This window comes from Apteryx mantelli, chromosome 1 (genome assembly GCF_036417845.1).
Source record: "Apteryx mantelli isolate bAptMan1 chromosome 1, bAptMan1.hap1, whole genome shotgun sequence".
Lineage (NCBI taxonomy): Eukaryota > Metazoa > Chordata > Aves > Apterygiformes > Apterygidae > Apteryx > Apteryx mantelli.
This window is the reverse complement of record NC_089978.1, coordinates 198,372,097-198,385,504: the sequence shown is the minus strand read 5'-3', so window position 1 is coordinate 198,385,504 and position 13,408 is coordinate 198,372,097.

The following is a 13,408-nucleotide window of genomic DNA, read 5'->3' as shown; positions in this document are numbered from 1 at the left end:
GCCACAGAGGTAAGAAGGTGAAGGAAAATGTTATATGCCATGATGGAGTCCTGCAATTGTGGCCCTTGATTTTATTCCATTTTCTAGTTGTTCAGGAAGGTTTCTTGTAAATCTCTGATACTTGGTTGTCCAGTGAGTCAGGTTTGGCTCTGCTGTTTCACATGTTTCTGAATTAAAATATCTGTATTTTCCTCCAGGGTAAATTAAAATATTTTCCACATGTCACAAATTTTAAACCAGACCAAACTGGAAAGTTGGCAAAAATACAAGTTTTTTTTTTTTTTTTTTTGTATGTTAACAGGAAATAAATATACTTACTTCCTAACAGAGGTGGATGACCTCTGAACATGGGAAAGAGCAAACAAGGTGAGTTCTACTCAAAACTATTTACGACCATTTCCAAAAACAATTGTATTGACCTCAAAACCCAAGTGGCAAAGCCTCTTCTCAAAGAACACCTGTGGCCATTTTCCAAAACACATGGATACATTTAGGAAAGTGAAGGTGGAGAAGTGCTTTCCAGGTAGCCCCACACTGTCCCGGAGATAGAGAAATGGAGAGAACAAGTGTTGCTATGGGCTGACCCAGCACAAATGTAGGCTGTGATATGGCAAGAGCAGGCTAAGAATTACTTAGTAAAAAGGAAAATGCCGATTTAGTCTAAACATAAATATTTTGCAGAAACACATCATGTTCAAACCCTTCTGCTGGAATGCAGACAATGTGCAGCTGGAGGCTTGCCAGCTAGCTGGCAGGACCAGATGCTGAAGAGCCATGACTTTCAGGGTCTATCGCTCTAGGGCTGCATCACCATGTGGACAGCTCTGGGACTCCAGGGCTCGCAGGTTATCTGCTTCCCATCATGGAGTCTGGAAATCGAGAGAGCCTTGACCTGAGATGCATGTCTTAAGGACTAGCTTCCCATTCCTTAGTAGGGAGCCCTCTGTCCATGGCATCTGCTTTAGGGGTTATTTCAGTGTTTCTTTTTGCTTTTAAATCACCATTTGGGAATTTTCAGCAATTTTAAAATACTTTATTTGCATAAAATGAAAAGATATTTGCTTAGAATCCAGCAGAAAATCAGTTTTTAAAAGGCCATCTAGTCCTTCTCCTACCCCCAGGCAGGACCAGCTATGCCTAGACCGTTCCTACAGATGTTTGCTTTGACCAGCTGTAATTGACCTTACTGCCTATGGCAAGGTCAAGAAAAGGACTTGGAAAGTGAATACTGTGAGATAAGTTATGCAGAAAGGCAATAGTTACCATGTGCACATTGCTGTGGAAGGCATTGCATTTATAGAATTTCTTTAAGGTTATAGCACTGCATAGCCAGGATGGCCTACATCGAATCAATGCAATATTATATTTCTATTGGGAAAGACGAGGTGAGCCACCTCACAGTGCATATATGGCCATGAAATCTGCAACCCTGATTTGAGCTTATAATGGAGCTAATTCATTCTGAATTTTTTGTAAGTAATAAATACCATGTAATATTTATCTAATTAAAAATGCTAGGAGTTGGAGGTGAATGAGAAAGAAGGAAGCACATTATAAAAATTGAAGTGCTGAATAATATTTCAATAATCAGTGCATACTGCACCTCTTTTTTCTCAATAAAGCAGGAGGAATTTATAGATGAAGTAGAATTCATTCATATATTCTAAAACAAGGCACAGTGTAAGAAACTGTTGAGAGAGGGAAAACAGCCTTAATATCTCTTCCAATCTGTCACTAAAGAAAAAAAAGATAAATTACTTAAAGATTCTGCTGGGAGAACTTTGCTCTCTTTCTAACCAACAACATTAGTGATTGCCTAACAACTGAATCCTTTGACACATTCTCTGTGAGGCCATAACTACTCATTAAGAAGTGAAGATAAGAAAAATATGTTTGTACAAATTTTGCTTAAATTCTCATTTCAGACCAGAAAGTGCGTATCTGTGATGTCTTGCAAAAAAACACAGATTGAAGTGAATATTTTGGGGAAAGAACAAAAAGTAGATATGTGAGCAGTGAAATTCTTACCAACCATTTGTATTTATTTTAATCATGTCAGACCTTTAGTCAAGTTAATAATAAGCATGCAGGTCATTAAACAGTTTAATTGAATTTGAGTGACATCTGCTTTTGAACAATTAGATGGCACAGCATATTTTCATAATGAAAGAATTGTCTTAATTTCCCTCTTCTCTCGCAGAAAGTTTATTAAGAGGCTTAGCCATTGAAGTGCTTATTTATTAGTGAAGTCCAGATGGCCAACCACTATAAGTGTAAAGAATAGCTGAGCGATGTCAGGCCTTAATTAAGTGATTGCAAATTAGAGGAATATCAGTCAAAGCACAGAGGCTGAAATTACACACAGTTCTACCATTACAATTCCAGAATGCTTTGTGGAGAGAAAAAAACAAAAAACAAAAAACAAAAAACAACAACCCTAAATAAGACTCACATTCACAAAGTAAATGCCACCACAATAAGGAAACATAAGGACATAAGGAACATGTGCAAAATACCTGTTTTTACCAGCTTAGCCAAGCTCTGTGATTGCTTATTTTGAAAACACACCCCCTGAATACTCTTCCTTACATACATTTGCCAGATGCTTTCACTCATGTGCTTCACATGCTGTCAATAGGAGCTGAAGGTGCTCAGAGGCTGAAGGATCTCGTGAGAAGTCTATCATATGTATTTAGTTATAAAACTATTTTGTTTCCTCACTCTGAAAGGAAGTGAACATTTAATGACCATGCACATTTTTTCTAAATATAAGTAGTGGCCAAACAACACTCAGCACAGATAAAGAGTCCAAGAAATGGTGAGACAGATGACTTCTTTGATTTGACTGGTTGAGGGCTAAAATGACCTCATGTTCATTGAATAGATGACAGCTACTGTGAGACTGTTTTCTTGAGTGAACAGAAAGTGGACATGCACAGCCCTCAAAGGCCTCATTTTAGCAGTTTTCTTTTCCCAAAATATCTTCTTTACAATGGATGGAGAAAGGTGGTGTGATTTAGGCTATAACAGATTTGCACTTCCTAATGATCCACAAGTACCTCTCAGGCCAGTTTTCTGCCTGCTTTGTGCAAAGGTGGTGGAAAAGATATCCGAGTTTATTAACAAAGGACTTTGACAAATTTAAGCTCTTTATAAATAAAGATTTATGGTTCCCATTAGATGTGTTTATCAGCAGCCAGGTTTCTCTCTTGGTTCAACTTCTGTTTTGATCATTTGTTTCTGAGCTGAGTACTCAGATAAAACTATTACTGTTTAAATAACAAAAGAAAGTTTTGTTGGATGTGTAAGTTCTCCAACAAGATCACCTTTTAAATGTGAAGAAGATTTTCCATAATAAAAGGTAATTCTAAACCAAGGTGGGAACTTTTAAAACCCAGGTATTCAATACTTTTATTTGAGTAATTACAGATACTAATTAGGCCCACTGTCCAGGTTAGTGCTCAAACCCTGAAAATCAATTTAAGCTTAATGTTGCACATAATGTTTTCTAGTGTAAAGACTGTGCAGATCTATAAGACATTTCACTTTTCCTTTAACCATTTAGAGACTTTCTGGATGTTGCCATGCACAAAGCAAATAGAAGACAAAGACCTGTTGGCTGAATGCTGCAATAATACAAACCCACCAGTTCTTTTATTCCCAATATGGAATCCTCATTCTTTGTGGTGTCTCAGGGAATGATTTTTCAGGTAATGCACCAGAGGTGACATCATTCTTGCCCTGTTCCTTTCACTTTTAACTTTTTCATTTCTGATGGCCACAAGCAATGAAGACTGCTCCCTAGCCAAGGCTGGGAAGTGTTATCTCACTGCAACCATACCACCACACTGCAGGAGGCACCAGATGTATCTCACTATGGTTTTAGGAAACTCTTAATATTTTGTTCTTTGGAATTGAAACAGCCTCTAGTCATACATCCTTTCTAGCTGGAAAGGGGAGGGGAATTACACAGTGCATACATTATGGATGAAAAAAGCTATTCTTGACTAGTTAAAGTATGAAATCTCTAGCACAGGAAGTCCCTAAACCACTAACTCTATCAGCACAAGGCACATCAGAGGAGAGTGTTCATCAGTGCTGTTTCTTACACTCTTCCTCAGCTTTTGGCAGACAAAAGAGACAGAGCTATATCTTATCAGATTTTTACAGCCAATTAACTTGAAATTCTCTTGTAATTACATATGGAGTAAAACTGAAAAAGTTTTTGTGTTTACAATTCTCCTTGTAAAGTTGTGATGACTGTACAAACCATTCCTTTAGCTCACATTGCTTACAATATCTCCAGCAGATTCCATTATACTTTACCATTAGGCCTTACAATGAAAAAAAGATATTAATGTTCCTAATGAGATGCCACTGTCTTATTTTTTACAAGCCAATAGTGTATTTATTCATCAGTTAATAAAGCAAATGGCCATCCACCTATTCAATCTTCTTAGCAAAGCTTGTTTTTGTAGTATAGAATGGGTTTGTATCAATGACTGTTCTCATTATTTTGTTTTTGCTAAAGTGGTATCTTTGAAAGATCAGATATCATGCAGCACAGAAAGATAGAGAGGTTACATAGTATCCTCAGCTACGGGACAGTCTGTCATCTGAAAGAAATGGAGTCAGCATAATCAGTCTCACTAGGACGATGACTTTATTGTGGTTGACATTTTAGGTGCCAAAAATATGATGTGTAATCCACAGTATCAATGATGCTGAAAAGTAATTGTGTGTTTTAAAATATTTGCTGGATGAAAACAGAAAAGAGGAAAACAGGAAAGATAGAAAAGTGTATCAACAGTTGCATGTTATTGATTCTGCCAAGTTTATTTCTTTTATTGCAATAGTAACCTGGTGATGACCGTGTTCGGATCTTAATTCCTATTGCATCTTTGTCATCTGGGAAGATTCTTCAGAAAGCAAGGAAAAGTAAAAGAATGTTATGTGTCAGTGGAGATAGATGGAGACCTAAAGCTTTATGTCTCGAGTCCCGTCTACTGCCCAGTTCTCAAGGAAATGGCAACTGAGATAAAATGTGTTAGTTCATCACCATCCTGTTACTGTTTTTCAAAAAAAATGAGTCTCCTTCTGCTAACTTCCTCATATATGCAAATGTTTTACCAATTATGAGAGTGAAGATTTTCTGTTTATTGCTCTCATGCACCATATGTCATGGCCAAGAACAAGAAGCTTATCAGTATGCTTTTGCCATAAGTATTCCTTGGTATTTTGCAGATCAGATGCTGGAAAATGACTGACATTGACATTTGACAGACAGATCTAATAGCTGCTTAATAAAATAGCATATGTCAGTTTTTTAGTAGCAGTGAATTGCTCATTATTTGCATTAAGCATATGTTGAGAATAATGTGTGTAAACACTGTGAAGTTTCTTGCTGGAAACTAACCACAAGGATCTGAAATTGGCATTTATTAACTGTTTTCAATAAAGCAGATTCAGTTTCCATTTATGGAGCTCTGAGGAGGATGTTTTGAGAGCTAGCATTTAGATTTTTAAGGGTAAAGCGATGCTTCTTTACAATCACATTTTCTGTATCAATAGAAACATGGTAGTGGAATAAAAAAAAATGGACCCTTCAGCAGGTGCTGCGTAGTGAGATTTATAATCTGTTCTACAGCTGTGGATCTGCAAAATATATAGGACCAGCCAAACTTACAGTATCATACTAATTTCTAACCAAAGTTAATATACAGTTTTGATTCCAAATATCTCACTCCTTCCACCAGGTTCCAGACTGGAACCGCTCTGATCCTGGGCCGAGCAGGCTTCCAGGCCCCACAGCTGTGGGGGCGCTGGACCTGTCCATTTACACCAGGGCTGTGCATGTTTAGGATCTTAATCACAGAATCACAGAATCGCTGAGGTTGGAAGGGACCTCTGGAAATCATCTAGTCCAACCACCCTGCTCAAGCAGGGTCACCTAGAGCACATTGCACAGGATTGTGTCCAGGCAGGTTTTGAACATCTCCAGAGAAGGAGACTCCACCATCTCTCTGGGCAACTTGTTCCAGTGCTCTGTCACCCTCACAGTGAAAAAGTTTTTCCTCATGTTCAGATGGAACTTCCTGTGTTTCAGTTTGTGCCCGTTGCCTCGCGTCCTGTCGCTCGGCACCACTGAAAAGAGTCTGGTCCCATCCTCTTGACACCCTCCCTTCAGATACTTGTACACGTTGATAAGATCTCCTCTCAGCCTTCTCTTCTCCAGGCTAAACAGGCCCAGCTCTCTCAGCCTTTCCTCATAAGAGAGATGCTCCAGTCCCCTAATCATCTTTGTAGCCCTTCGCTGGACTTGCTCCAGTAGTGCCACATCCCTCTTGTACTGGGGAGCCCAGAACTGGATGCACCACTCCAGATGTGGCCTTACCAGGGCTGAGGAGAGGGGGAGAATCACCTCCCTCGACCTGCTGGCAACACTCTTCCTGATGTACCCCAGGATACCATTGGCCTTCTTGGCCACAAGGGCACATTGCTGCCTCATGCTTAACTTGGTGTCCACCAGCACTCCCAGGTCCTTCTCCACAGAGCTGCTTTCCAGCAGGTCAACCCCCAACCTGTCCTGGTGCCTGGGGTTATTCCTCCCCAGGTGCAGCACCCTGCACTTCCCTTTGTTGAACTTCATGAGGTTCCTCTCCACCCACCTCTCCAGCCTGTCCAGGTCTCTCTGAATGGCAGCACAGCCCTCTGGTGTATCAGCCACTCCTCCCAGTTTGGTATCGTCAGCAAACTTGCTGAGGGTGCACTCTGTTCCTTCATCCAGGTCATTGATGAAGAAGTTGAACAAGACTGGACCCAGGACTGACCCCTGGGGGACACCGCTAGCTACAGGCCTCCAACTAGACTCTGTGCCACTGATCACAACTCTCTGAGCTCTGCCATTCAGCCAATTCTCAATCCACCTCACTGTCCACTCATCTAACCCACACTTCCTGAGCTTGTCTACGAGGATGCTATGGGAGACAGTGTCGAAAGCCCTGCTGAAGTCTAGGTAGACAACATCCACTGCTCTCCCCTCATCTACCCAGCCAGTCATTCCAGCATAGAAGGCTATCAGATTGGTTAGGCATGATTTCCCCTTGGTGAAGCCATGCTGACTACTCCTGATCACCTTCTTGTCCTCCACATGCTTGGAGATGGCCTCCAGGATGAGCTGCTCCATCACCTTTCCAGGGATGGAGGTGAGGCTGACTGGCCTGTAGTTCCCTGGGTCCTCCTTCTTGCCCTTTTTGAAGACTGGGGTGACACTGGCTTTCTTCCAGTCTTCAGACACCTCTCCTGTCCTCCATGACCTTTCAAAGATGATGGAGAGTGGCTTAGCAATAACATCTGCCAGCTCCCTCAGCACTCGTGGGTGCATCCCATCAGGGCCCATGGATTTGTGGGTGTCAAGTTTGCTTAAATGATCTCTAACCCACTCCTCCTCCACCAAGGGAAAGTCTTCCTTTCTCCAGACTTTCTCTCTTGCCTCCAGGGTCTGGGGTTCCTGAGGGCTGGCCTGAACAGTAGGGACTGAAGCAAAGGCGGCATTCAGTAACTCTGCCTTCTCTGCATCCTTCGTCACCAGGGCACCCACCCCGTTCAGCAAAGGGCCCACATTTTCCCTAGTCTTCCTCTTACTGCTGATGTATTTGAAGAAGCCCTTCTTGCTGTCCTTGACATCTCTCGCCAGATTTAATTCCAAGCAGGCCTTAGCCTTCCTCGTCGCATCCCTGCATACTCGGACAACGTTCCTATATTCCTCCCAAGTGGCCTGTCCCCCTTTCCACTTTCTGTAGACTTCCTTCTTCTGGTTGAGTTTTGCCAGGAGCTCCTTGCTCATCCATGCAGGTCTCCTGCCTCCTTTGCTTGACTTCCTACTCATAGGGATGCACCGCTCTTGAGCCTGGAGGAAGTGATGTTTGAATATTAACCAACTCTCTTGAACACTCCTTCCTTCTAGGGCCCTCACCCATGGGATTCCTCCAAGTAGGTCCCTGAAGAGGCCAAAGTTTGCTCTCCTGAAGTCCAGGGTTGCGATCCTACTTGGTGCCCTGCTGCCTCCTCGCAGGATACTGAACTCCACCATCTCATGGTCACTGCAGCCAAGGCAGCCCCCGACCTTCACATCTTCCACCAGTCCTTCTTTGTTTGTTAGTACGAGGTCCAGCAGCACACCTCTCCTTGTTGGCTCCTCCACCACCTGTGTCAAGAAGTTGTCACCAATGCTCTGCAGGAATCTCCAGGACTGTTTGTACCTAGCTGTGTTGTCTTTCCAGCAGATACCAGGGTGGTTGAAGTCCCCCATGAGAACCAGGGCCTGGGAACGTGAGGCTACTTCCAGCTGTCTGTAGAAGGCCTCATCGACTTCCTCTTCCTGATCAGGTGGCCTGTAGTAAACACCCACAACAGGGTCACCCATGTTAGCCTGCCCTTTGATCCTTACCCATAAGCTCTCGACTCGCTCTTCAGCCACCCCTAGGCACAGCTCCATACATTCCAGTTGCTCTCTCACATAAAGAGCAACTCCACCACCTCGCTTTCCTGGCCTGTCTTTTCTGGTGTCATTTGAAGTTAATGGCAAAAATTCCCTAGACTTCAGTGAAGTGTGTTCAGGATTGTAGTCCTCTCATGTAATTTCTTAATTCTGGAAAAGTATCTGATATGAGGGACTAAGCCTGGACTGAGACTACAACTGGACCAGAACAGTTTTAGGTAAATAGTTTGGCTAGTACCTTACAAACTCTTTCTTGGCAACCCCAGACTGCATACTGAGGATCTGAATTAAGCTGTGGGCTACTTACAATGTAATCAATGCGTGCAGGAAAAGAAATGGGTTCTTAATGCTATATTTATTAAAATCAGCAGCAGACCAAGGTCAGCAGTATTAAAAAAAAAAAAAAAAAAACGGATTTGGAGATATGATATAAGGGACAGATAGAAAAAGAACTGCCAGACCTGTAGGTCAAGCCTCTGAAAAGAAAATTCTCTCAGTTGTCTCGTTTGAGTCTGCTTGGGACATTTTGAGGAGGATTAAAATACCTTTATAAATCTGTTGGATAAGAATGAAGAAGTATATTATTTTACATACTATTTGAATTTATTTGAAACACAGTATAGTGTTTCTCATAATCTCATGATTCTAATCTTAGGACTAGTAGGAGAGGAGAATCTTGATCAGTGCTTGTGTTACTGTTATTTATTATTTGTCTTGCTTTTGCACCCAAAGTTCCCAATTAGCATGGATTTTTCCAAACAGCAGTTAAGCAGGTGCAATCAGAAAATATTCTGTAAAACACTTTTTCTTGCTTTTGCTAATCCTGTTAATTAATTAATTTACTTCTTAGAAAGTAACACAGGCCATACGTTTTATAGAGGGTCTATAATCTGTTGTTAAACTACTTCATGTTTTCTTGCAAACACATTAGGTGTTAGAATTCATCAAAAATTACAACATCAAGCCCTGATCTTTCAGGTAAGATTCCTCTCTGTATATGCTACTCTTATACTGTTCTTGAAGCATTGGTCATGAAATACTTTTTGAGATAAGTTATTGTGATAGATGCATTGACCCAGGATGTGCAGTTCTTGTAGCATTTATATTCTTACACTAATATGCCTCCTGTTTACATGCTGATTATGAAACAGACACTTCTTTTATCCTCTTTTCATTGGAAGAAAATATAAACATTTCAACCAGAGAAGGGAAGTCTATGTGATACAAAATTTGCTTATTCTTGGAGAAGAATTTCCTTAATGAGCTGTTTCTATTATGTTTTCTTAAAGGCTCTTGTTATATCTGTAAATGAAGTTAAAACCTAGATGTCTGACTATAATTCACAAATTACATGCTCTAAATATAGGAAATACTGTACAAAGGAAACAACAAGTGCAATTTACTAATGCAGTTCAATTAAACAGGCTGATTTTTCCTTTAGTACTTAAGGGAGGGATATCAGATTGGTCTTTTGTAGTTTTCAGCAATGCCTTCTATTTTGCAGGGGAGGGAGCTATTCCCTACATATTTTAGGATGTGTAAAATCATTTAGTGTGCTGAAAAGAAACACAGCAAGTGCAGCTCTGCAGGAGAAACTAAGGATGCCTGTGAAACACATATTGTCTTCCTCTGTGTCTGAGGTTAAAAAAGATAATTAAAGGTGATAAGAACAGAGGAGATGCTCTTGCTTGCAGATCTTCAGCCCGGAAGTGCATTGCAGCCACTCGGTCTGCCTCTGCACCCCCACCTCATCTACAGAGGCAGGAACATTTAGCTGAGCAGTTGGGTCTGTTTGCAGGTGAATGTGTCTGCACGCATTTGATGTTGGTAATGTCACAATCTTTTTCTGCAAGTATAAATCAAATATAATTCTTCTACCAAGCCACATATCAGTCCAAATCCTGGCTGCTTGTTGGCATCTGGCAAAAGATTTCCAGCTCAGCTTTGTGCTCCATCAGCAGGTCAGTCCCACAGGGAGGCTGCAATGAGCGCTCTCAAAAATGAGCTGGAGAGTTGCAAAGTAGGGAAGGAGAAGTCATTTGTATATTGGTAATATCTTTATCTAGTAACAATAGCACACATCTCTTTGGGCAAATTACAGAAGTTTGTTACAGAGCAGACAGCATGTGCCTTCTATGCACATCAGGATGTGAGCAACATTGGTTGGACTCTGTGTGTCCATCAGTTTGTTCATCTATGTGGTATTTGAGGAAGCGAAATCTGAGTCAAAATGTGCTCCTGTTCTATCCCTATGTAGCTCCAAGCTAGTATTTAAAATAGGAGAAATATGCATAAAAATGTAAATATTGATAGTGACAGCTGAAATTATCTCTGCCTCTCTCACTTTAGTTTCCAATTCACATTTCCGTACAGGCCCTGTATACTCTGCCTAACAGTTAACACTGTAAGTGGATGCAATTCTATTACAGCCTAAACTGCATAGGTGAAACATATATAGAAACATATTCACTGCATTAACTAGCAACATCAGTCAATCACTTCCACTGTAAATTGAAAATCACAATAGGCTACATTGTACCAGGCTAACCACTTTCTGAAAAGCATTGCCCACCCTCCGGATGGGAGGCATGGAAATGCTAAACAGCTTCTTAGGGCTTATAACACCCCCCCCCCTTTCCCTTGCTAGGTTGTATTCATTAGTATAACATGTTCACAGGGATCTGAATATTCCCACACACCTGCCTCTTGGTACAAAAGGTCAAGCAAAAAGTCAGGCATGACACAAGTTCACGAAAACTCCCCATCTGCAATTTCAGATTAGGGACACACTATCTAAACTAGCAGGGACTGAAATGTAATTTTCCCTGTTCTTTTTATTCGCTATAATATTGATGTAATTTTTTAAAACTTGTTTTTAAATTAATCTTTTTTTTTTTTTTTTTTTAGTTCCCAGAGGGGAAAGGTAAGTGCCAGAAGTCCACCAATTTATCACAACAAGCCAACGTGGGCACAAAATGAAGGAAAAAATTTGTAATAAAGAATACGATTCACTTTCATACTGACTGACGGTTGTTATGGACAACAGAGAATGAACAATTTTTACAGAAATGGTCGTCATTTTGAATGGTGTCTTCCTCTTCTCTATCCTTTTTCTCTCTTGGGCAATTGTACTTATGGGTGTTAACAGGCTTTTTTATTTCTGTGCAAATTCTGCAAAACCCATCACAAACAACAGTATAAACTGTCCGCAGTATCGTCTGTAAAGATCAATTTGTTTCTATAGTGAATACACTGATGTTGAAGAAAAACACAAGAATTGTGTTCATCATTACACAGAGAGGATCTTTGTGCTAGATAAAGAGCTGTCCCTTGCGCCTGCCTTGGAACCTAATGATATTCATAGTCTAATACTATTTATTACCTATATGCAAATAATTTTGATATAGACTTATATTTTAAAGGCTTTACTGAGTAAAAAAGAAAAAAAGTGTTAGATTCTTATAGGACAGATTCATGATCAATATTTTGCATTTTAAAAGTGATGTTTATGAGCCACTCTTGGCACAGTATTTTTCTGCAAGTATTGCAGTAATTCACTCAGTTTTATTGCAAATATATTGTAACAAACTTTTTAGCATTTCAGTTTAGTATTGTAGCTTTTCTGAAACAGACAAAGGAGCTTCAGAGCCATCAAACACATATGCTTGGACCATTTTTATTTGGTCGTGGTGTGGAGAGAGTGAAGAAGTTCTATTTATCCCCTGCCTGTCAGCTGAAGCAATAATAGCAACATGATAAACATATGTATATATCAGTTTTGGGGTGTTAGGAGATAGACAAATAAACACCATGGCAAAAAATATCTTGCTGGCTAAACTTGAACAACTTGACTCTGATTTCACTCATGGTGGTTTGCCTGGATAAAAACAGGAAATATTACCTGAAGGCAATGAAAAATAATATCACCAACGAACAGGTATCAGATCAAGTTTCTGAACAGGCAAACACTTTTCTTGCTCCTGTTTGTTTTTCTGGCTCAGGCAAATGCCCATTTAGAAAGGAGGTATTGGACTGCATTCAAGCTGGAAGCAAATACCTAAATCTTTGAATGGAGCCTTTGGGATCCTGGAGAGAACATCAAGAGCCATTGACCTCAGTGGAGCTCAGTAATTCCTAGGGTTTCGGGACTGTCAGGACTGTAGCTTCCCATTTTGGGATAGAGCTTACAAGCATCTTTTATGTTACATACTGAGCCATTCTCCTTTTCCTCCCACATTAAGATTCCTGTTGCAAATAATGTTCGAAAGGCCTTTCCTCCTGCTAGTGGATGGATAGGCAGCAAACTGCTCGATCACTGCTTGGTCTCCAGCAGGCTTCTCTGGCACGGTTTTTCACCTAGCTGCTCAGGATTATTTCTCAGTGAGGAGATAATGTAAAGTGCAAGGGTGCCCTGAGGAGCAGAGATGGAGGACTAGGCCTGCTCACTTCCAAAGAGAGCTCTAGCTGCTGGGAAACGAGGTGGGCAGAAGCAAGGTGTTTGAGTGGCTCCGAGGAGGGAAATGAACCAGGCTGTTACTTCCTGGTGAGATGTATTAGTCACTAAGTTGTTATGCAAAAAGTGAGTTTCTGAACTCTACTTTCTGGACACTCTTTTTCTCCTCTCTTTTTTTCCTGTAACTTTTACGTAGCTGACTACAAGGAGGAAAAAAGCTGCATTGGGCTGAGAAGAGTCATCTTCTTTCTGGACAAGCACTTTAACCATTAGGCTGTAACACAAAAACTGGCTGCTGCCACTACAGTATCATCAGCTTCAATAGTTTTGGATCAGATATTCAGTGCTTTTCTACCTGTCAGCTTCAGAGCTGCTAAAATCTCTTGTCCCTTCAGCAATTATCTTTGTTGCTTCAGTTCTTCTGCCACCTATTATTGATTCTCAACCCCCCCCGC